Source organism: Hylobates moloch, unplaced genomic scaffold (assembly GCF_009828535.3).
Source record: "Hylobates moloch isolate HMO894 unplaced genomic scaffold, HMol_V3 SCAFFOLD_9, whole genome shotgun sequence".
NCBI classification, from domain to species: Eukaryota; Metazoa; Chordata; class Mammalia; order Primates; family Hylobatidae; genus Hylobates; species Hylobates moloch.
This window is the reverse complement of record NW_026652284.1, coordinates 31,789,016-31,812,041: the sequence shown is the minus strand read 5'-3', so window position 1 is coordinate 31,812,041 and position 23,026 is coordinate 31,789,016. Positions and strand designations below refer to the sequence as shown.

The 23,026-nt window shown below is 38.1% G+C and overlaps 1 protein-coding gene and 1 pseudogene across 1 annotated transcript in view; both read left to right on the top strand.

Annotated features, from left to right (window-relative positions):
* Window positions 1–23,026, top strand: part of CUNH8orf34 (chromosome unknown C8orf34 homolog) — a 486,993-nt gene that overhangs the window by 166,587 nt on the left and 297,380 nt on the right.
* LOC116813736 (ret finger protein-like 4A) lies at window positions 5,937–7,113 on the top strand (annotated as a pseudogene).

The following is a 23,026-nucleotide window of genomic DNA, read 5'->3' as shown; positions in this document are numbered from 1 at the left end:
TATAACATCAGTACATTCACAGGAGCCCTTAGAATAATGTCTACTGACCTAGGCAGATGTCATAAAGCCCAAGTAAACTTCAGTTAGAACAATTCCACTGGAGGTCTCAATAGCAAAATACAGGACAGTCCTCCCTGATGTTCTAGCTTTAGTGCGGAGTATATTTTAGAGTATTTAGAGCAATAGGCAGTCTATATATCTTTTAGGCAACTCATCAGAAATGCTGCTGTCTTTAGCTCTTATTACATGTTCAGTGGCAATGAGTCTGTTTCTAGTCCGTGAAACTTTAAATAGACATGTAACAATAATAATATGTATAATAATAACAATGTACTATTTAGTGCATACTAAATTCTAGACCTTAGACTAAGCATTTTATATAGATTAAGCCATTTTATCTTAATAAACATCGTTAACATTTATTGAGAACTTACTATATGCCAGATAGGGTTCTACATTATTTGTTTGCATTATCTCATTTCGTATTTACTAATATCTTGGGAAATAGAGAGTATTATCCACCTTTGACAGGTGAGGATATTCGGATCCAGAGGTTAATAAACTTAGCAGAAGTCATATAAAAAGAAAATAGAAGTGGAGCACAAATCAAAGCCAGTTAGCTCCAGAGCCCATGGCTCTTAACAATTATATCATATTTATGAGACAGGTGCTATTATCCACCAGTTTAATAGATGGAATAACAGAAGCACGTGGAATTTTATAAGCTCCTCTTTGTCATATAGTAAGTGGAGGAGCTAGAACTGAAACCCAGACAGTTTAACGGTACAGAGTCTACACTCTCAATCTCTGCAATTGGTTATGTCATTACACTTCCTATCTTTGTGCCTAGTGCAGAGTAATTATTCAATTAATAATTGCTATGTTTATTACTAGAAACTTTTTGTCCACAATGGGTACTATTGTATAGCCCATGCTAAGCTTTTGGTAAATAATTACTGGGTAAATAACTAGCCAGAAATTACTAAAAACTTATTTCTCTGTTTATGTTGTTCTGCCTTTTGTGGCCTTTTGCTGGTTTTCCTACCACAAGACATTTTGTTTGTTATTCTATTACATTAAGAGCTCTGGTTGTTTTTATAAAGCAGTTAAGTGGGTTAAGACAGAATAATGTCTTAAAAAGAAGACATTTTTCTCTTAAGAAAGAAACTTAAGATAGTATGATGCTCATGCTCACAAAAATTGCTTTACCACGAAAGATAAATATGTATGAGACCATGTAATAGATTCAATAGGCAGTTCATGAAGACTGTATTTATCAAGGACGTAGTGTGAAAGGCAGTGTGCTAAGTGCTTTGAGGACGCATTCTCGCTTATACTCACAGCAACCCCATGAGAAAGCTCTCATGATCTCCATTTTACACATAAGAAAATGGAAGCCCAGAGAGTTTGGTGAGTTGAGCAAATTTAAGAGACAGGTAATATAATGCACAATTGAAATTTGAGCATAAATTTACCTTCAAAACTCATTTACTTAATTGCTATGTAATCTTGCCTTTCTAATAAGTTAAGAGGCTCAAGGATGGCTATATGTGTACCATTGACATCAGCTGTAGACAGTGTGCCATGGGCTGTCAGGCCGCTTGACGCTTGCCTCACTAAGTACATCCATGGAAAGGGCAAAATCTTAACTCCTTCCAAGTAAGGATGTCTTTTCACCAGATAGCTTTGTTTTGCTATTTACTTTCTATTTCTATTTCTCCCCAGGCGGACAAATCTGAGTTTTATTGCTTTTTTTGTTCAGTAATTGGAGAATGTTCTGGGGATTTCCTATAACTAGCAGAGCATACTGTAATTGCTATGATCCTGTTGTCTTGCTTCTGTGTTCCAGAATCTCTTGCCTACTCACATGCGACCTACATGTGCATTATATGATATTTTGGGCAGTAGGAAAATGTCTGTAGAACTGTTTTATATGCTATGTTGGTCATATGTTAGATGGTTATCTGGTACAAGTTCTAATACTAAGAAAGATAGCCATGTAAACTTTGCTCTGAGTTCTTTCAGCATGGTTGTGGTCCATGTTTGTCTTAAAAATGTGGTCCATCTTTGTCTCTCAAAAATAAAACATTGAAAATGACAACCCAAGAAAAATATCTGCAGTTTATATCACAGACAGAACTTAATATTTCTAATTGTAGGGAGCTTCTAAAAACAGAGAATAAAAGGCCTAAATTCCACTACAAACGAGCCATATAAGGAGATTGTTTATAGAAAAAAATCCTTCTTAACTATATAAAAAGATGCTCGGCTTTGCTCAAAACAAGAGAAACGCAAAATAAACATTACTGCTTACCTGTCAGATTAACAAAAATCCCCATTTGTCAGATACTCTGTTGGTGAGGCGCTGGAAACACAGACAATTTCACGCATTGCTGGTGGAAAGGCAAAATGCTACAAAAACTATGCAGGAAAATTTTACAATATCTAGTACGTTGTATGTGCAATTATTCTTTGATAAAATGATCCTATTTCTATGAATCTATTCCAAAGACACACTGGCAAAAATACAAAAAGACCTGTATGTGTGGCTATACCTTCTCATACTATTTTAACAACAAAAGAGTAGAAAAACCGAAATGTCCATTAAAATAAAAATAATTGGATAATTACAGTATATCCACACAAGAGAGTACTATACAGCTATGCAAATGAAAGGATATCTCTATGTATTAAGGAATGACCCCTGGGATAATATATTGTTAAATGAAAAAAGGAAGGGAGAGAAATGTGTTCTTAGTATCCTACCATTCATCTAAGTAAGTGTAATGAAAATATAGATACCTATTTGCATCTATTTTTTGGGGGGGGGTGGTGGCGGGAATGGAGTTTCGCTCTTGTCGCCCAGGCTGGGGTGGAATGGTTCGATCTTGGATCACCGCAACCTCTGCCTCCCAGGTTCAAGCGATTTTCCTGCCTCAGCCTCCTGTGTAACTGGGATTACAGGCATGCACCACCATGCCCAGCTAATTTTGTATTTTTAGTAGAGATGTGGTTTCTCCATGTTGGTCAGGCTGGTCTCGATCTCCTGACTTCAGGTGATCCACTCGCCTTGGCCTCCCAAAGTGCTGGGATTACAGGCATGAGCCACCGCCCCCAGCCCACATTTGCTTCTATGAAAACCAAAACGATAATAGCAAAACCTGCCCTGCTGTAAAATACACACACCCACATGCATGTGCACACACATCAAATTGTTTTTCAAAGTTGCCTGTGGCAGAAGAGATGGTATGGGGGTAGAAATAAAGGTAAAGAGAGGAGAAGGTAGGGATAGAAGCTTGCCCTCTTAGAATTTTGAATATTTGACTTTGGACCAACTTAAATATTCTATATAATTTTAAAACAAAGTTAAACCTTAAAACAGTAATTTATTATTACCCCAAACAAAATGAAACAAGTGAGCCACAACTGCATTTCAATTTTTTGGCATAAACACGCTGAGATGAATTACTCTAAGCCATTATCAACAGTGATTTGATTTTCTCTAGTGGGAGGTACTCTAAGGACAGGGAGAACAGTCTGAAAGTGTTTTTAGTAATCGTGTTGTTAATGATAGTGCTGATATATTTATAATGAGACTGTTGTGTGTGCTTTTTGTGATATAAAGAAGAAGTAATTATGCTGGTATCTTTAAGAACTAGAATTTTTGGCATGGGGAAAAGAAATACATATATGTAAGGTCAATAAATTTAAATAAAAATATTATTATTTCAAATCAGAAATATCATTAAGAACCCAGTATTTTTTCTTTTAAAAAATAAAATGCACATTCTAGTGGCAGTCAGCACAACTAAAGCCTAGAGATTGTTTTCTAAATAGCATTTGCTTTTAAAAGGAACCAAGTCTCCTTGGAAAAATGGCTGAATCTGGGACTGTACTAAAAAAGTACAAGTTGAGTCTGGAATATCTTTTTTTAAAAAAATAACTTCGGGGGTATATGTGCAGGTTTGTTACATGAGTGTATTGCGTGAAACTGAGGTTTGGGGTATGAAAGATCCTGTCAACCAGGTAGTGAACATAGTAACCAATGAGTAGTTTTTCAGTCCTTGCCCGTCTCTTTCTCTCCCCACTCTAATAGTCCCCAGTGTCTATTGTTCCCATCTTTATGGCCACGTGTGCCTAATGCTTAGCTCCCACGTATAAGTGAGAACATGTGGTATTTGGTTATCTGTTCCTGCATTAATTCGTTTAGGATAATGGCCTCCAGCTGCATCCATGTTGTTGCAAAGGACAAGATTTTGTTCTTTTTTATGGCTGCATAGTTGGAATATTTTTTAGTGTCAGGAAGCAAAGATACATTCAAATAATGATGGGACTTGTCAAAAGGACACAGGAGCCAGATTATCAGGGCTTCTCCTGGCAAAATCTGGGAAATTCAAGCATAAAAATAAATAATAATGGAAATGTGTTATAGCCCATTAAATAAAATAATAATCCATATGTCCATACTGATATATATACATCCATACATTAGGTGAAGGAGGATGCATAGTACACTACCAACAAATAAATTTAGAAGGAATGATGGAATTAGAAATCCACAAATTGGCAACCGTCATAGTAGTTGATGCAGTCAGGTGTCAGCAAAGGATGTTAAAATTCGTAGGTAAAATTTTGGTGAATTCCAAGATATTCCCCAGAAGATACTTATTAATTAACAAAAGGAGCAACTTTTCACTGGAGAAACCTGGAAGATACCACCTGAATCAGGTGATCAAGGTTAATACCTTCAGTGAGAGGAAAAATCAACATCATGTGTCTTTTGATATGAAAAGAATATTGATATAGGATGTTTGTCTCCTCCAAATCTCATGTTGAAATGTAATCCCCAATGTTGGAGGGGGGCCCTGGTGGGAGGTGATTGGATTGGGGGCAGATCCCTCACGAATGGTTTAGCACCATCCCCTTGGTGATGTTAGTTCTTGTTCAGTTAGTTCATGTGAGATCTGGTTGTTTAAAAGTGTGTGCGACCTTCCTCCTCACTCTCTTGCCCCCGCTCTGGCCATGTGAAACAATGGCTCTGCATAGCCTTCAGCCATGACTCCTGAAGCCTTCACCAGAAGCAGATGCCAGCACCATGGTTCCTATACAGCCTGCAGAACCATGAGCCAATTAAACCTCTTTTTAAAATAAATTACCTAGACTCAGGTATACCTTTATAGTAACAAAAATGGCCTAACAGAAATATATCACTTCTGTGTTATTCATTCCAAGGTGCATAACTTGAATATAATTATAAGGAAACATTGGAAAACACCAGTTGAGGGACCTTCTAAAAAATAACTGGCCCATACTTTTCAAAAACGTGAAGGTCATAAATCAAAGAAAGCCTGAAAACTTTCAGGTTAAAGGAGATTTTTTAAAATGACAATTGAATGCCACGTGGGATCCAGGATATTCTTTTACCGTGAACAACAGTATTCCAATAATTGGGGAAATTTAAACAAGTTTGGTGCATTAATATTGTATTATTATACTTTGACCATATAAGAAAATGTCCTATATGCTAAAGTGTTTAGGGACAAAGGAGCATCATATCTGCAGCTTGCTTTCCAGTGGTTCTGAGGAAATTTTATATGTAAAGAAGAGAACACTCACCCACACACATCCACACTCACACCCACCCACCCCTCAACACACAGACAGATGAGAGAGAAAAAAATGGTAAGGCAAAGTGTCAACCAAAATAGTAATGCAAAATATGAACCAACAATGTTGACATTACTACGTTAACCATTAACATTCGGGCAAATCAGGGGACGGGCATACAGAAATTTTTTTTCTTTTTGCAACTTTTCTGTAAGTCTGAATTATATTAAAAAATATTTTTAAAATATATTTCTCGATCTGAGCTGTCTGCACAAGCCACTGCAGACAGGGAGGCAGAGGGAGAAGCTTGGAAAGAAGAGACATTTGCCATGACTGAACACTTCAAAGAAGTAATTAGATGTCCCATCTGTCCAACTAATCTTGAAGAACCTGTGCAACTGAAATGTGGATATGCCTGCTGCCTCCAATGCACCAATTCACTGCAGAAGGAACCCCATGGGGAAGGTTTATTGTGCCCTTCTGCTCTGTGGTCTCTCCAAAGAATAACATCAAGCCCAAGCTCAAGCTGAGGGCGCTGGTTTTCATGATCAAGGAACTAGAGCTCAAGCCGAAATCTATTCTAACAATGAACCCCAGGATGAAGAAGTTTCAAGTGGATATGACCTTGGATGTGGACACAGCCAACAACCATCTCACCATTTCTGAAGACCTAAGTAGTGTCCATTTGGGAATTTCAGCCAGAATAGGAAGGAGCAGGCTGAGAGATTCAACTCTGCCCTGTGTGTCCTTGGCGCCCCTGGCTTCACTTCCGGCCGCCATTACTGGGAGGTGGATGTGGGCACCAGCAAAGTATGGGATGTGGGCATTTGTAAGGAATCTGTGAATCAACGGCGGACATTGTACTTTCTTCAGAACGAGGCTTCTGGACTGTAGGTTCCAGAAAAGGAAAGGTCTTTGCTGCCAGCACTATGCCTTTGCCAATTCTCTAGAGGTGAGTCCCCAGTTGCACAGAGTGGGAATTTACTTGGATATAGGTATGAGGTTCATTTTTTTAAATAATGTTAGTGATAGGTGCCATATCTACACACTCAACAAAATTTCCTTTAGCCACTGCATCCTTTTTTTTTCTTTTCTTTTTTTTTTTTTTTGAGACAGAGTCTCGCTGTCGCCCAGGCTGGAGTGCAGTGGCGCAATCTCGGCTCACTGCAGGCTCCGCCTCCCGGGTTCCCGCCATTCTCCTGCCTCAGCCTCTCCGAGTAGCTGGGACTACAGGCGCCCGCCACCACGCCCGGCTAATTTTTTGTATTTTTAGTAGAGACGGAGTTTCACTGTGTTAGCCAGGATGGTCTCGATCTCCTGACCTCGTGATCCGCCCGCCTCAGCCTCCCAAAGTGCTGGGATTACAGGCATGAGCCACTGCGCCCGGCCACTGCGTCCATTTTTTGCCCATAAACGTGAAACTCAAGATGGAGGTTTGTGAGTATCTGTCCCGTGATCAATACAGACAATGCCAGTCCCCCAATTTATTCTGGGGAAAGTGAATAAACATTTGAACATAATCATCAATAGAAAATTTCTGTATGCCCATAGCCAGAGCTAAGAATTTTCTGCTAGATACACATAGGTACAAAGGGTAGAAGGGAAAGATCAGTCAATTTTGTTGTCATGTTGCTTTCTTCAATAAGTAAATATTTTGACATTTCAAAAAAAAAAAGATATTTCTTAGTTTATCTACTTATTACCAACCCAATAGAATTAGTACTCTGTGTGTGTGTGTCCAGATTCTCGTCTTTAAGGATGTTTTTTGTCTGTTTGTTTGTTTGTTTGTTTTTTGACAGAGTCTCGCTCTGTCCCCAGGCTGGAGTGCTGTGGCGTGATCTCAGTCAGCTCACTGTAACCTCCGCCTCCCAGGTTCAAGCGATTCTCCTGCCTCAGACTCCTGAGTAGCTGGGATTACAGGCACATGCCACCACACCCGGCTAATTTTTGTATTTTTAGTAGAGATGGGGTTTCACCATTTCACATTAAGAGGAATCAGGGTCCTTAGAATAATGGTTGATTCCAGCTCTGGAGCAAGGAATAGACAAAAAGTGCCTGAAATAGCTCTATCTTGTACCAGAAGGCAAAAACACTACCAAAGATCACTAAGATTGTGTCAAAAGAGCTCGGAGCTAGCGTAAGTAATCTTCCACTGGGAAGAGTTGAGAAGATTTAAAGATAAGTAAGAATAATAACCACAATATAGTGAGTTATAGCAAATATTTTAAAATCCACATGTTCATCAAAAAAAAACAAAAGCCATCATTAGTCATTTTTGGGGGATGTTAGGGGACCGAAGTTCTTATTTTAAAAAATTAGTAAAAGTAGAGGGAAAAAATCAAACATTTGATCTGCTTTTTGTATACAAATTACACTTAAAGGTAGCCAAATATTTGAGGACAGGAAATTTCTCTTTACAGAAGTATTCCAGTATATAAATGAATGTAGAATTATGAAATTAGACAATTACCATTTGGCGATGGTAGTACATTAATGGATCTAAGCAATAATTATCAATGCTGCCAACATCACTGAAGAATCAGTGGGACATTATGTGCCTCCAGATGAAACGATAACCATTCTCTCTCAAGTAGTATTGGCAAAAACAGAAACAACGGAAAACTTTCATCCAGATCTAACTACCAGTTTATGGAAATTACAAGGAGGAGAGGAATGTTTCAAACCACATCACAAGAATGTTAAGGGGAAAATACAGACTGTGGAAAACTTACAAGATAAAAAGCTCAAAAGGCCCAGGTTTTCTGAACAGCAAAAAGCATAAGAGAAAAATGGAAGCAGAGGAACAGAAGCTATAGACTAAGAGAAATGTAGTAATTAAGAGAAATGTAAAAGACTGTCCATCAGTTGCAATGTGTGGAGTCTTGCTTAGCCTGACTTGTCCAGAGATAATTTTCCTAGATAAACAGGGATATTGGAAAACCAATTAAATGTTTGTTTATATTAGAGTATTATTGTTATCTGCGTTAATACTATTACACTTGTTTACCAAAAAATGTACTTTGTAAATAAGTACATACCAGAATATTTACAAATGATATGATGAATGAGATTTGCTTTGACATAATCTGGGCAAGGAAGGGGGAACATAGAAGGGATGTGCCAGGTAGGGTGGGGGTTGCAGATAAAAATGAAGTGAGTTTACCCTTGAAATTGATGATTGATGAAAATGTGTGTGGGCACAAAGGCATTCATTTATCTTTCCACTTTTGTATTTGTATGAACATTTTCATAATAAAGAGTAAAAAGTTTTAGATCATAGGTAGGATGTAGAAGATAGGAAGGAAGGGGAGAAGAGACAATATTGGGCACCTGTTCGGAAACATATGAGGTGCTTTTTTGATGTGCTATTGAATTTAGTTCTCAAAACAGCCCAATGGAGTAGTTATGCTCTTTTTTTTTCCTAATAAGAAAACTGAGGCTAAAGTGACTCAGTGATTTGCTCAAGATCTCAAAACTAGTATTTGATAGATGTGGAATAAATATTCTCCTCCTGGGTTCTGATCCTTCATTTGTATCACTCCAAGTCCATAATATAGTGTTAGACCCAGTTAGATCTGGATTTAATTAATTAGTCTACCATAAAAGGGAAAATGAATTTCATGTATTATTTTAACAGCTTTGTTGGAATATAATTCACATATTATAAAATACATCCTTTTAAAGTATATGGTTTAGTAGTTTTTAGGATATTCACAGAGTTGTGCAATCATCACCACAACCTAAATTTAGAACAATTTCCTCATCCCCAAAGAAACTCTATATCCATTGCAGTTACTCTCACTCCCCAGTCCCTCCAACTCCTCAGCCCTAGACAACCACTAATTATTTTCTGTTTCTATAAATTTTTCTATTCTGGAAATTTCATATAAATGCAATCATGTAGTATGTGACCTTTTGTGACTGTTTTCTTTTAGTTAGAATAATGTTTTCAAGGTTTGTCTGTGTTGTCGTATCTCAGTACTTCATTTCTTTTTATTGATGAATAATATTCCATTGTATGGGTATGCCACATTTTCTTATTCATCAGTTGACGGATCTTTGTGTTGTTTCTACCCTTCAGCCATTGTAAATAATGTTTCTATGAATATCTGTGTACAGGTTTTTGTATGGACATATCATTTCATTTATTTGAGGTATATACAGAGGATAGGAAATGCTAGGTCATATGGTAACTCTGTGTTTAAAATTTTGAGGAACTGCCAAATTGATTTTCTTTTTTTTCTTTTTTCTTTCTTTTGAGACAGAATCTCGCTCTGTCACCCAGGCTGGAGTGCAATGGCACGATCTTGGCTCACTGGAACCTCCACCTTCTGGGTTCCAGCGATTTTTCTGCCTCAGCCTCCCGAGTAGCTGGCATTACAGGCATGTGCCACCATGCCTGGCTAATTTTTGTATTTTTTTTTTTTTTTTTTTTTTGAGACAGAGTCTTGCTCTGTCACTGAGGCTGGAGTGGAGAGGTGCGATCTTGGCTCACCACAACCTCCGCCTTTTGCATTCAAGCGATTCTCGTGCCTCAGCCTCCCAAGTAGCTGGGATTACAGGTGACTACCACCATGCCCAGCTAATTTTTGTATTTTAGTAGAGATGATGTTTCACCATGTTGGCCAGGCTGGTCTCAAACTCCTGACCTCAGGTGATCCACTTGTCTCAGCCTCCCAAAGTGCTGGGATTGTAGGTGTGAGCCATTGTGCCTGGCCTAATTTTTGTATTTTTAGTAGAGATGGGGTTTCACCATGTTGGTCAAGCTAGTCTGGAACTCTTGACCTTAGGTGATCTGCCTGCCTTGGCCTCCCAAAGTGCATGGTAAGCCACCATGCCTAGCCCCAAATTGATTTTCACAGGGGCTGTGCCACTTTACATTCCCACCAGCAAGTATTGAGGGTTCCAATTTCTTCACATCTTGGCCATCACTTGTTATGGTTTGTCTTTAAAATTATAGCCATCTTCATGAGAGTGAAGTGGTGTTTCATTGTAGCTTTTATTTACATTTTTAAATGACTAATTATGTCGATAATGTATTATTGAATATTAGATCGTTATTACTTGAATTTTGTATCATTCTTTCATTCACTCAAAGAATGCCAGTAGCTGGTGGTTTTGGTGGTGAGAAGTTGAACAAATTCTCTTCTGACTGCTTTCATTTTCTCACTGAAAGAATGAGCAACATGACTGGCTGAGAATCAGGCAAGGGAGAGGTATTGAAGTTAACTGAGGAATAAAAATATATCTGAACCAAAACTGAAAAACTGAGCTAGTTGGAATTCAATTAATCTAGAAAAATTTTTTTTTACTTTCAAAAGTTATTATGACTATATCATGCATCAAAATATATAAAGAATAATATAATGAACACCTAGGTAACTACCATGTAGCTAAAAATAACTCATCAGTGAAACCAACCTCTATTGGATGGTAGCCAACTCCATCTCTATTCTGAATTTTAACTTAATCCCCTTGGAGTTTTTTTGTTTTTTTGGTTTTGTTATGTTACTACATACACACACACACACGTGCATGCACACACACACACACACACAGTCAGATGCAAAATTAGAAGATGACTTTCTCAGCAATATGGCAGTTATATCACGTACATTTTATTATTAGGTAATGCAAAATTTCTCTCTAAAGACATTGTATCAATGTATACTCCCACCAATAGTTCATAATTTTTTTAACTCCTGAGCCTAGCCAACATTGTCTGTTATTCAACATTTTAATGAAAATTGCTTCTCATAGATTTAATTAGTAATTTTATAATTTTTTTATGAGATGGGGTCTCACTATATTACCCAAGTTGGACTTGAACTCCTGGGTTTAAGCAATCATGCTGCCCCAGCCTCCTGAGTAGCTGGGACTACAGTCACGTGCCACTGCATCTGGCTATGCCGTTTCATAATTTTTAACAACAAAGTTAAATGCCTGATTATTTATTTGCCCATTTTTATTGCTCATTTTTTTTCTTTGGGTTTGTGTGAGTTTGTTATATATCCTGGATGCCAAACTTTGTTAGTATACATGTCTCAATTATTTCCTAATTTGGAAGATTGTCATCACTTTTTAAATAGTGCCTTCTAGTAATATAAATGTTTAACATTAACTTGTGGTATTCACGCTTTGTTTTAGAAATCCTTTCCTACTTGGAGTCATAAAAATACTGTTTTTTCTTTTCTTCTAGAACTTTTGTTTTTCACATTTTGGTCTTTAATCTACCACATCTCTTTTTTAATATGGTGAGAAGTTGTAATATATTTTTCCTCACATGGATAATAAGTTTTCTAGAGCCATTTTTGAAGTTTGTCATTTGTCCATTGGTATGCATGCTTTTTCTGCCACTTACATTATTTCTGAGCCTTTTGTTTTCTTCCATTGGCCTAATTGCTTATTTCTGTTATTCTACTGAGTTTGGAGTTACATTGTGTTTTAGACTGTTATGGGAGGATTGACATCTTCACCTTTCTGAGTCATCCTATCTATGAATATAGCATAATTGCATTTAATTAAATTTTACAAGATTTTACAATAAAGTCATGCAAATTTTTGTTGAATTGATTCCTTGGCATCTTGTATTTTTGGCTATTATTATAAATTTGCTGTTTTTTTTTTTTTTTTTTTTTTTTGAGACAGAGTCTCGCTTTGTCACCCAGGCTGGAGTGCAGTGGCACGATCTCGGCTCCCTGCGAGCTCCGCCTCCCGGGTTCACGCCATCACCATTCTCCTGCCTCAGCCTCCTGAGTAGGTGGGACTACAGGCGCCCGCCACCACGCCCAGCTAATTTTTTTTGTATTTTTAGTAGAGACAGGGTTTCACTGTGTTAGCCAGGATGGTTTCGATTTCCTGACCTCATGATCCGCCTGCCTCGGCCTCCCAAAGTGCTGGGATTACAGGAGTGAGCCACCGCGCCCGGCCGCTATCTGTTTTGTAAGTTACATTTATTGGCAAATAGGAATAAAAATGATTTTTGTAATTTTATCTTAAATCCAGTAAACTTGCTGAACCCATTGATTTATTACTTGTCTCTGAATTCTCTTAATTTTTCTATATTAAAAAAGACAGTTTTTTTGTTTGTTTGTTTCCATTAGATGATGAGACTGACATGAGATAATCAGATTAAACACTACCATTAGAAAAGGGGAGGTTCATACAAACCACTGGCTCATAGAAATTCTGAAATCTTGCTGGGCAAATGTCATCAGATCTTTTTACCCAGGAGTGTGGGGTTATTCCTTAATTGCACCCAGAGAGTGGGAACTGGACTCCCTGAGAGTCTCCATTTATTGTTCTCCGCAGCTCTTGGCTTTACCCTCTGGAAGTTTCTTTCCTTTTTGTTAACCTCTTTGGCCACTTCTAAGAGGGCATTGGTAAAGATGTCTTTGAGCAACTTCCTCAGCTTCCTTACTTACTGTAGAAAACTGGGGGCCCAGAGGGCTTTTTATATCTAAACCAGTTTCAGCCCCTTTAACTCCAGGCTGATGCTTTTGTCAATCAAATTGTCCGAAATAATTTGTGGATTTCCTTTACATAGTTTGATTCCTCTCCTCTTCTTATGTGAAAAACTATATGCACAATTATTTTTAAGACAAGCCTATTTTTCTAGATTTAATTACTGGTAATTTAGGTGTTGTGAAACACCTTGAATAGGCACCATTTCAGTTTTTTTCAGAGGTCTTAATAAAGGGTCTTATAGTTACATCCTTGATCTCTTCTTTACCCTAAGGCCTTATCTTTCTGGCAAGGCCGTGAATTTAAATTTTCACAAAGATATATATTAATTTTAAAGTATTTGTCTGGAAAGACCGGAGATAAGAAACTCAGCCAGACTCTTAATGTTTTTTTCTGAGTTTTGTTTGCAAATTGGCCAGTTATTTTCTAAGCTCATCTATTTATTGAAGACACTCATCATCTATAGCTAAAATCAAGTGGATAATATTTGCAATACTTTTCCTTCTTGCCCAATTTTGAAAATTTGTTAAGTTCTCTATCTTCCAAGTTATCATAGATGATAGTTTTACCAAACACTTTAACGGCACATAACACTGGTCTCCATTTTTCCAAACTTTCATAATAATTTTATTACATTTTTATAGCCTCCCTTGCAACTATATCCCAAAATCAATGGCATATATTTTGGGCTTTTATTAGTCAACACTCTACTTCTAGGATGAATTTCTACCTCATTTAGCCAGAGCTACATACTAATTTACTCCAAAACTCCGTGGCTGAATACAATAAATATTTCTCCTACTTTTCTGGGGTTTGGCTGATTTAGGCTGGTTCTTGGCTGGATGGGCTCAACAGGTCTCAGTTGGGCCCTCCCATGTGTCTAGAGGTTGGCTGGCTGTCGCTTGATATAATCTGGGCTTGTGCAGAGTGACTTCAGTCTGTTCCAAATGTTTTGCATCTGTCTTTTGAGACGGGTGGACAAGCATAGGTGTGTCTTTCTCAAGGGGATGACAGAAATGCGAGAGAGCAAGTGGAAAAATGCAAGGAATCTGGAAGCCATGGTGACAAAAATTCAGACTTGCAGACAATTTGAATGGTGAATAAGACAGGGTTTTATTGGGTGAAAAAGGAAGAAAAGGGGGAAACAGGGACTCTTGCTAGGCCAGAGTCTCTGCTAGAGTGCTTCCTGCCTCTCAGTTCGAATTGCAGTTTCCACACAGGAAGAGGAGGGGCTAGGTTCCTCCCTGCTGCAAATGTTGTGAACTTCTGGGTCTCCACCCCAGTGCTCAGGCCAGTTGGAGTTTTTCTGGGGACCCCTCTCCTACCTGGCTGTCTCATTCCCCCCTCTAAAGAAGTAGATCTAACTGCTGTTAAAATAAGGATAAGGACAAAGACCAATCTTAACTGCTTCCTGCTGACAGGGGGCACTATTTTGGGGGAAATGGCAGTCAGAGCTCCCTCAGAGGCCAATCTAAGGGTTCCAGAAGAAGGGGCCATTGTCAAAGGCTCTGGTTGCATGACTGCTTGGAGTTTGATTGCCTGAAGGCAAGAGCAGACAAACTGGGTTATTAGAAAGCATGTATCAAACCAAAAAAGGGGAGCTAAGGACAGCTCAAAAATCCCAAGGCCTTTTAGCAGTGTGCACAGGGAGAGGGAGGCCAAAAGCCCTACTGGCAAAAAAACTTGACCCTTTTGCTGGCATGTTGGGCTTCTGGACTCCCTTCCCCTGAGCTCAATCCTAAGCCAACCAATTTAAGACTTCGGAAATTAAGTTTTCCCAGTTTGGAGGATGCACTGAGGTGAGTGTCTCATAGTACAGACACAATTACCTATTTGTGAAGAGAGAACCAAGGAGGAGAAAGAAAAAAGAAGGCATTTTTTAAAGGAGTCCCAGGGATTTGGGATGCATTTGAGAGGGGTACAGACTGAAGATGAATGGCTAACCCATCTAGAAAGAGGGGAGCAGGCATCCCTGGTTCCCTTCTCTTCCTAGCAGATACCTGGGGTAAGTGAGGAAGAGAAGGAAGAGCATCCTCTTTCTCTCTTTCATCCTTGCATGCCTGAATCCTGGAGACTGTGGCAGATGCTGTCATGGGTGTCAAAGTGACTTGCACCCATGAAGCAGGGGGCCAAGGGGGTGGAATCATCTGCTTTTACCCACATACATCCTATCTCCCCTGCTGTCAGTGGCCTCAAATTTCCTAGGACTCATTTATGCCATGGATACTAACGTGGCCTTTATCCATGGAACAGGAAGCTTGGGCTTGGCTTAACTGGCAGGAATCAGCCATGCTCACCTGTGCTGTGCCTTTTAACATCTGTCGTTGTCTGCCTCTGGATCCTGTAAATCCAGTTTTTTTCTTAGGGCTTTGACCCAAAGCTTGGAATTGAGTCTGGGACAAAATGTGCCTTCGGTAGTTGCATGCACTCCCTATCGTAAGCCAAATACCAAGGTGAAACTGCAGAACTGAGTCCTCCTCCCCCAAGGGAGAGGAAAGGATGTCTTATGATAGACCCAGAAAACTGGTAAATATAGTTACGCTTGTAAGATTTGGGTGGATGGTGCTTGGCTTTGGTTAGCTCCCTTGGTCTTACTTTCCCAAAAGAAAACCTCTGAGTGATGGGCATCCTATTTATCCCATCACCTGGCAGGATTTGCAGGATAATTCCTCAGAACTAGGATATTAACCTAGGTTTTTACATTAGCTATTCCTCCTGTTCTTTTGGAGCTGCCGCCAGAGATTGCTGGTTGGTTCACAGGAACAAGCAGGGTTAGTCTAAAATGTAGGCAAAAACTGAAAAACAACTAGTGAGTTTAGAATTTGATGACAAATGTATGATAAGTTTTGAAACATGATTTCTATCTCTCCTGTCCTCATTTATGTTGAGAAAAAAAATCATAATAGGACCGAGTTGTTTGCAAAATAGACTTTAATCTTATACTTGGCCTGATTATTTGCATAAAGTGCAGCAAGAATAATTATTTCTACATTGGCCTTTTGGATTGGCTTTGAGGGAACTCTGTTCCCCCCAAGGAATCTCACATAAGGCCTTTAAAGCCCATCCAAGCCATGGGCTGGGTATTCTTCAATACCTGTGAGTTGTGTGATCCTCTTCTCTTAAGGTCTGAAGATAAACTTGGATCTCCTGGGCCTGTTAGAAAGTGACATTCTTCACTGACCACATGTCAGGAACCCTGTACAGGGACTGCACAGATGAGGGTATGAGGCCAGTCTCCCCAATGGGCTTATATTGGCTCTGCAAGTTGAGATTGACTCCTTAAAGGGAAGCATACTCTTCCAGTCAAAGCCTTGGTAAAATAACCACTTTCTCCAATTGTGTCCTGTTGCAAAAGAAAAATGGATTCTTATGGCACTGATGCAAACAACTATATTGCTGTTATAAATAAATTTTTTGGTGCTGCCAAAGAAATAGCACTCAAACATAAATTTAATTTTCTCAGCAAGGCAATTTTTACTTCTATAGAATGGTGTGCCTCGTGGATGGAGCAATGGCGAGAGCACATCTGAACAAGGGAGGAGAAGGGGTTCTTATTCCTGATGCAAGTAGCCCCTACTGCTGTGTTATTCCCCTATTGACTAGGGTTGAACTGCACAGTCTAAGCTAATTTTGACTGGCTATTTTAAAGAGAGCAGGGGTACTAGCTGGAGTGGGGGCAGTGAGTAGTTTGGCGGGAAGGATGGTTACAGAACAGGTGACTCAGGATGAGTCAGGATGGAGCAGGTGACTGGCGGTGACTCAGGTCTAAGCAGATGACCAGGGGAACAGATGTGAATTACTGATTAGAATTGGCAGGAAAGTTTTTTACTGAAACTAGAGGCAAGGGGTGAAGAGAACCAGGAAGTTAAACTTTAAAATGGAGAACAGAAAATAAGAGGGCTGAACATACTGACATGCTGATTCTTTGAAGAGAAACTTGGGGTTCGCTATATTTAACAATGCCATAAGTTAAGAATACCTATGGATAGTTTCCAAATTCTAGAAGAACCAGGCAGAGAGAACATGCTCCAAATTTTGTTCGTAAGAGTATAACTTACTCAATTATTAAAGGCTGTAAGTAGTTCAAAATAAGCTTCCTTGACTCTGAAAAACAAAATAGGGATCAGCAATATTCCAAGCAAAAGTCAAAAAGGTTGTTTGCTTCAGCTCTCTGATTTTAGTCCATTTAGTTAACTCTGGTTTTGCTTGATATTTGTGAACACTTCAGCTCTTTATGAAGTGTTTTTTTTCTTTATTCAAATGTCACATCTTCAAAGTTAGCAGAAGCCTGTATTTGGGAGCACCTGTTAAATTTCTGTAGCTTATTCACAACCATCTTTTGAAAAGGATTAAAACAAGACAATAATTGTCTGTGAATAGCAAAATGTCCAGGTTAGTTACAGTTAGAAACACAACTGACAAAGAAGTTTGGTTATTTTTGTGGTTTACCATAACTTAACATAACAACCTTAATTACGATTGATAGCATATACTTGGACATTAGAATTTTAGAAATCCCGTACAATTTTGGAACATACATTAGCATTATTCACAAAAACATAACCTAAAGAAGATTGAACATCATTTTGGCAATCCCGTGTACCTAAACATGTTAAATAATCCTGTTTACCTTTCTTTCTGGATGTTTCAGGGGCCCTTTGAACCAATAAAAAAGCCAGGTGTCAGGGAAAACAATTTTGAAAATGAAGTTTGATTTGGGGAAGGCTGTCAAATATGTTTGAGATTTAAAACACCTGATATTATGAAATAGAATTCCACATTATCATAAATTATTTATTTTGCCAAAATGATGAATCAGAAATTTTAAATAAGTAAAAACCTTTTATAACCTTTTCTAACTAAATATAACATATTTAGTCAATATGTTCACACAGAGAAACTCTTCTGCAAGATTAATTTTCAGAATTCTTCCATCACTTGTTTGAACTTTCAGCTTTTCCTATCTAATTTAAAGCAGTCCTTTAACCCTAGGCAAAAATTTACGTTTCCATGCCTTCTTATAACCTTTTACCAAAAAAAAAAAAAAAAACAAAAAAAACAAAAAAAAAAAAAACACCACCACCAACAAATTTTACTGTTCTTACACACCTTGCATGTAAATCTATTTCCAGTAGTCTCAATTACATGTTATAATTGTAACTCCTAGCAATTTTTCACTTTAAGGTAAAGCTTGGTAAGTTGCTTTAATTGTGTGCTAAGTGCAGCCAAGGTTTGACTCCGGCATAATTAAAGGCGTGATTAGTTCCATATGTCCCCAGGCCTTACCAATTGTGAAGCCGGCACATCAAATAGTTTCAAAACCAAAAAAGCAGTTTGTAACCTCAAAACACTTAGCAAACCTTTCATCTGACCTGCATATTTTATTTCACCTACATTACATTTTAATGATCTCTGCATTTTACCAATAACATTTAAGGCTATTTTTATTTCTGAAAGATTAAAGTCACATGAACTGAAAGGTATCACAGCTTTTAGCTTCCCTTGAAAAAATACTTGATCCAAGCACTTGTCTTTCTTTAGGCCAAATTAATTAGGAGCTCTTATTACAGACATCATACACAGTACAGACACAGCAGGAAGAAGAAAACCTAGTTGCTGGGTGGGAACCTTGAAGAGACAGGGCTAGGAGTACCTGCAGATGTCAAACCAGAAAGGAACTTATTCTCTAAGGTAGGGTTGCTAAACAAAGCCTTGCCACTGGAGTTACAAGCCATGCCCTCAGGATGTAAAACAAGACAGAGGCTTGATTTCACAATCAAAACTTTGCAGAGAATATAAACAGTGATACTTGTGGGGCCTGGCCTAGTAAAAACGTCTTCTAAAAGGAATAAAATATAAAAGTTAACTGCTGACAGGGTAGAAAAGGAGAAGAAAAAAACAAACAGCTTAAATATGCCTGGCGAAGAACCTCTTATTCTTATGCAAGTGGTTCCTCCACCAGGAGAAATGCTTAACTACTGTCCGATGAAGCTGAACCCCTTGTCCAGGTAAGGGGAACGCAGTGGCAGCACATGGCTGGGAACCAGCCAGCTGGCTGTGTGGGACCTTTGGGCCATGTGATCCCAGCCCTAGCAGGGAGCAGGGAGTGGCAGGGAGCTGCTGCTTGCTGGTCTGTCCCAGAAAAGGAAGGAAAAGGCCATGAAAAGGCCCAGGAGTGATAAGGGGTGAGGGTATGGTTTCCAGTACCCTCAGAAGTCTGAGGATGAAAAGGCTTAGAAGCAACAGGAAGAGATTTTGAGTCCCCATTTTACTCACCATTTCTCAAGCCCCATGTTGGGCATCAAAAATGTTGCAGGACTTTTCTTTAGTTCAGCTAAAGATGGGGTTCTTTGTCCCACAGCCATGAAAATTCAGGCTCACAGACAATTTGAATGGTGAGTAAGACATGGTTTTATTGGGTGAAAAAGGAATAAAAGGTGGAAACAGGGACTCTCGCTAGGCCAGAGTCCCTGCTAGAGTGCTTCCCACCTCACAGTTCAAATCCCAGATTCCACACAGGATGAGGAGGGGCCAGGCTCCTCCCTGCTGCAAATGTTGTGAACCTCTATGTCTCCACCCCAGTGCTCAGGCTGATTGGGGTTTCTCTGGGGACCCCTTCCCGCCTGGCTGTCTCAGATGCAGGAAGGTGAAGAATCAGGGCCATTAAGTCTATCATTCTACCACCCACTAATGGTATTATCATGCAAGGCAAAGGCTCCAGGCAACCAGGGATCTGTCAACGTGTACAGGGCAGCTACTTGTATCAGCTCCCTCTCCTTTTTGGTCTGGACTTGGATTTCCCTTCTGATGGTTTCCCTTCTTTTCGCACAAGTTCTTTTCTCCTAAGCTTTGCATTTAAAGGATGTCTTGTTCCATTTCAGCTAGAAGTATTAAATATTTTGAAGAGTGAGTGTTTTCAGAATATCTAGCCCATAATATGAGGAGAAATAGCAGTGCAAAAATTATTAGAATTATTTATTAAGATAGCATATAATTTGCTTTTCCAGCCTATAGGACATGGCTACCTGGCTTTTGTGACTGGGCTTTTGTAGTCCATAAAATTTTTTCTTAATGGGTCTTATTTTCATTCAACAGTGTAATAGTTATCCAAATAGTTTGAGTTGGGGTATTCGTGGACTAGGCAGAAACACAATAAGAGAAATATAAGAAAATACAAGTTCATCAAGGAGGGGAGTGCAATTTTATAGTAGGAGATAATTTTAAGGAAGAGATTATAGGAATCAGCAAACAAAATGAACAGAGGGGAATGGAATGGATATGAGTCAGAATGAGAAAGCTGGCATTGAAACAATTGAATAGTGTATACATGTTCAATATACTAAGTGCACATGATAAAAAGTAGTTTAATTCTTTTAATTAGCTAGATTATTGTAATCATTTCATGCTGTATATGTACATTAAAAAATCACATTGTACACCTTAAATATATATAATTTTTGTCAGTCATACGATTTTCAAAAAGTAGTTTAATTATTTGCGAAGCCTTTCTAAACAATGTAGGAATAGAACCTGAGTTCTGAGATCTGACCTCACTTATTTAGTTGGTTTTTTTTTGTCTTTTTCCTGTAATGCCTACAGCCCTCTCTTTTTTCCTTCTTTCTCCAGCTGCTCTATGTAAATTACATGCTATGAGATATAGAAGATAATTTCTCATCTTCACCACTTAAGAGTGGGTAGATACAAATCAGCAAGATTGGCCTGTATTTCATAAACTTTCCAACGTTAACCACCTTAAAGCAGTGTAAACCCAAATGATCTTATATCCTTGCACTCCATTTATAATTGGTATTGTGAAAAGTGTATGCAAACAAAGTTGAAACTTAGTAACAAAACTCAAGAGCCACAATCATCTCATTAATATGTTCTGAGTAAGATAAAAGCAATTTTCTCTTTTTACATTATTCATATTACAGTTTTAACATATTGACTAGTAAGACGCAGATGGTTCCAGGTTTTTCACTGAATGTAATATAAATTTTCTGGGAAAAATGTATTCTGTTAAGTAAATATCATTAAAGATTAAAAATTCTTTGAATACTCTTTTCAACAGCTGATGTGATGTACTGGCCTTCGGCCAGTATACACAAATTGTACTATATATGAATCAGTTCACACTAATGATTACAAAGAATAAGAGCTAGTGAGAAAAGAGCTAACAGTCTGCTTACATTACCATCTTTAATCCCTAACTTGAATTCAATGTGTATATTATTTTAAGGATGCTTATTATCTATTCCAAGCATCTAATGTGTTTGTGTAACAGAATTGTGTTCCAAAAACTTCCTTTTTTGAAATAGCAGGATCAAAATAATTTATCCAAACCTTAAGAGTTTATAAGAAATATTTCATTTAAAAAAAATGACCATCTTGTAGACATTCTTCTGATATGGCTTAAAAAGTATATTAATCAGTGTTGTCTGGGAATCATTTACATGATTTTGGTTAGACCTAGAGATACTTCATAATTCACTGCATATGCACTGTTTTTCATTCTTGAGGATTTTAAAAATTTGTTCAACACTTCTTTTCGTGTTTATTTTCATGAAATCAGAATTATGCTATTTATTATGAGGGGAGCAAAGGAGTTTAAGACATGACCTCAGCCTTCCATAAACATCCAGTTTTATTAACAAGAGGAAATAGAGTCACATAACTTGGAGTATAATCAAGTGTTGTACTGAGAACCAGTGGTCATAGTAGTTGAACTCTTGGAATAACCACTGAAAGCAGACTTTTGGAGAGAGAGCCTAGGACAAGGTAACTACTTCCTGGATAGGTGAGCTTCTTGCTGATAAGCCATACTGCAGAAATTTGTAAGCTTTGAGAGAATTTTTGACTGGGAATACTATTTATTTATTTATTTATTTGAGATGGAGTCTCACTCTGTCACCCAGGCTGGAGTGCAGTGGCATGATCTTGGCTCATTGCAACCTCCTCCTCCTCCCAGGTTCAAGTGATTCTCCTGCGTCTGCCTCCCGGGTAGCTGAGATTATAGGCGTGTGCCACCACTCCCAGCTAATTTTTTTTTATTTTTAGTAGAGATGGGGTTTCACAATGTTGGTCAGGCTGGTCTCGAACTCCTGACTTTGTCATCTGCCCACTTTAGCCTTCCAAAGTTCTAGGATTACAGGTGTGAGCCACCACGCCCTGCCTGCTTTTCTTATTAAAGTTATGCTGATTTGCTTAAGAACCTCAAAACCTAGGGACCTCTATACTTGAAAGGGCAAAGGAACATGTATTTTTACATTACTAAAGAATAATTAGGATTTTAAAAGTTTATCTCTGAAATTTTAAATGTTTTTTTACCGTGTATTTAAAATATTTTCAAAATAATTTTTAATTCATTTACATTTTTAAATTACTTTTGCCATGGATTGCTGTGTTATATGAAGTGTTTAGAACTGCTCTCTTCACTAAAACCCTTTCATAAAGATCTATGGAAGGATGTTTACTTAGCTTAATCAAATATAAATAATATAACCAAAACTCTGTTACTTTGATCTACTATGTGTAAAAAGGCTATATTCAAAATTTTTCAGAGATATATACATTTTTAAAAGGAGAAAGTGCTCTTTGCTTCCATTTTTTCATCAACACTAGAATGGGAGGAATATAAAGAGCTTTGTGAATTTAGAAAAATATAGTAGAGCCCCATTTTTCACCTGTAAAATATTCACTTCCTAACTCCTCTGACTCTGTTTGCAGCTCTTAGTATTGCTTTGCTTGTCAGCTATTTCTCACTAAATTTCTACACCAGGTGGAGTTAGACATCCTGAATATTACACCGTTTATTCTCTCTCTGTGCTCTACTTTTCAATAGCAATACATCTACCATTGCATGTGATTTCCTAGTAAGTAACCAGGGAGTTAGTTCTGATTCTCTACTGCTGTCAACTTTCTGATCATACCCAACTCAAAAACCTTTTTCACTCTT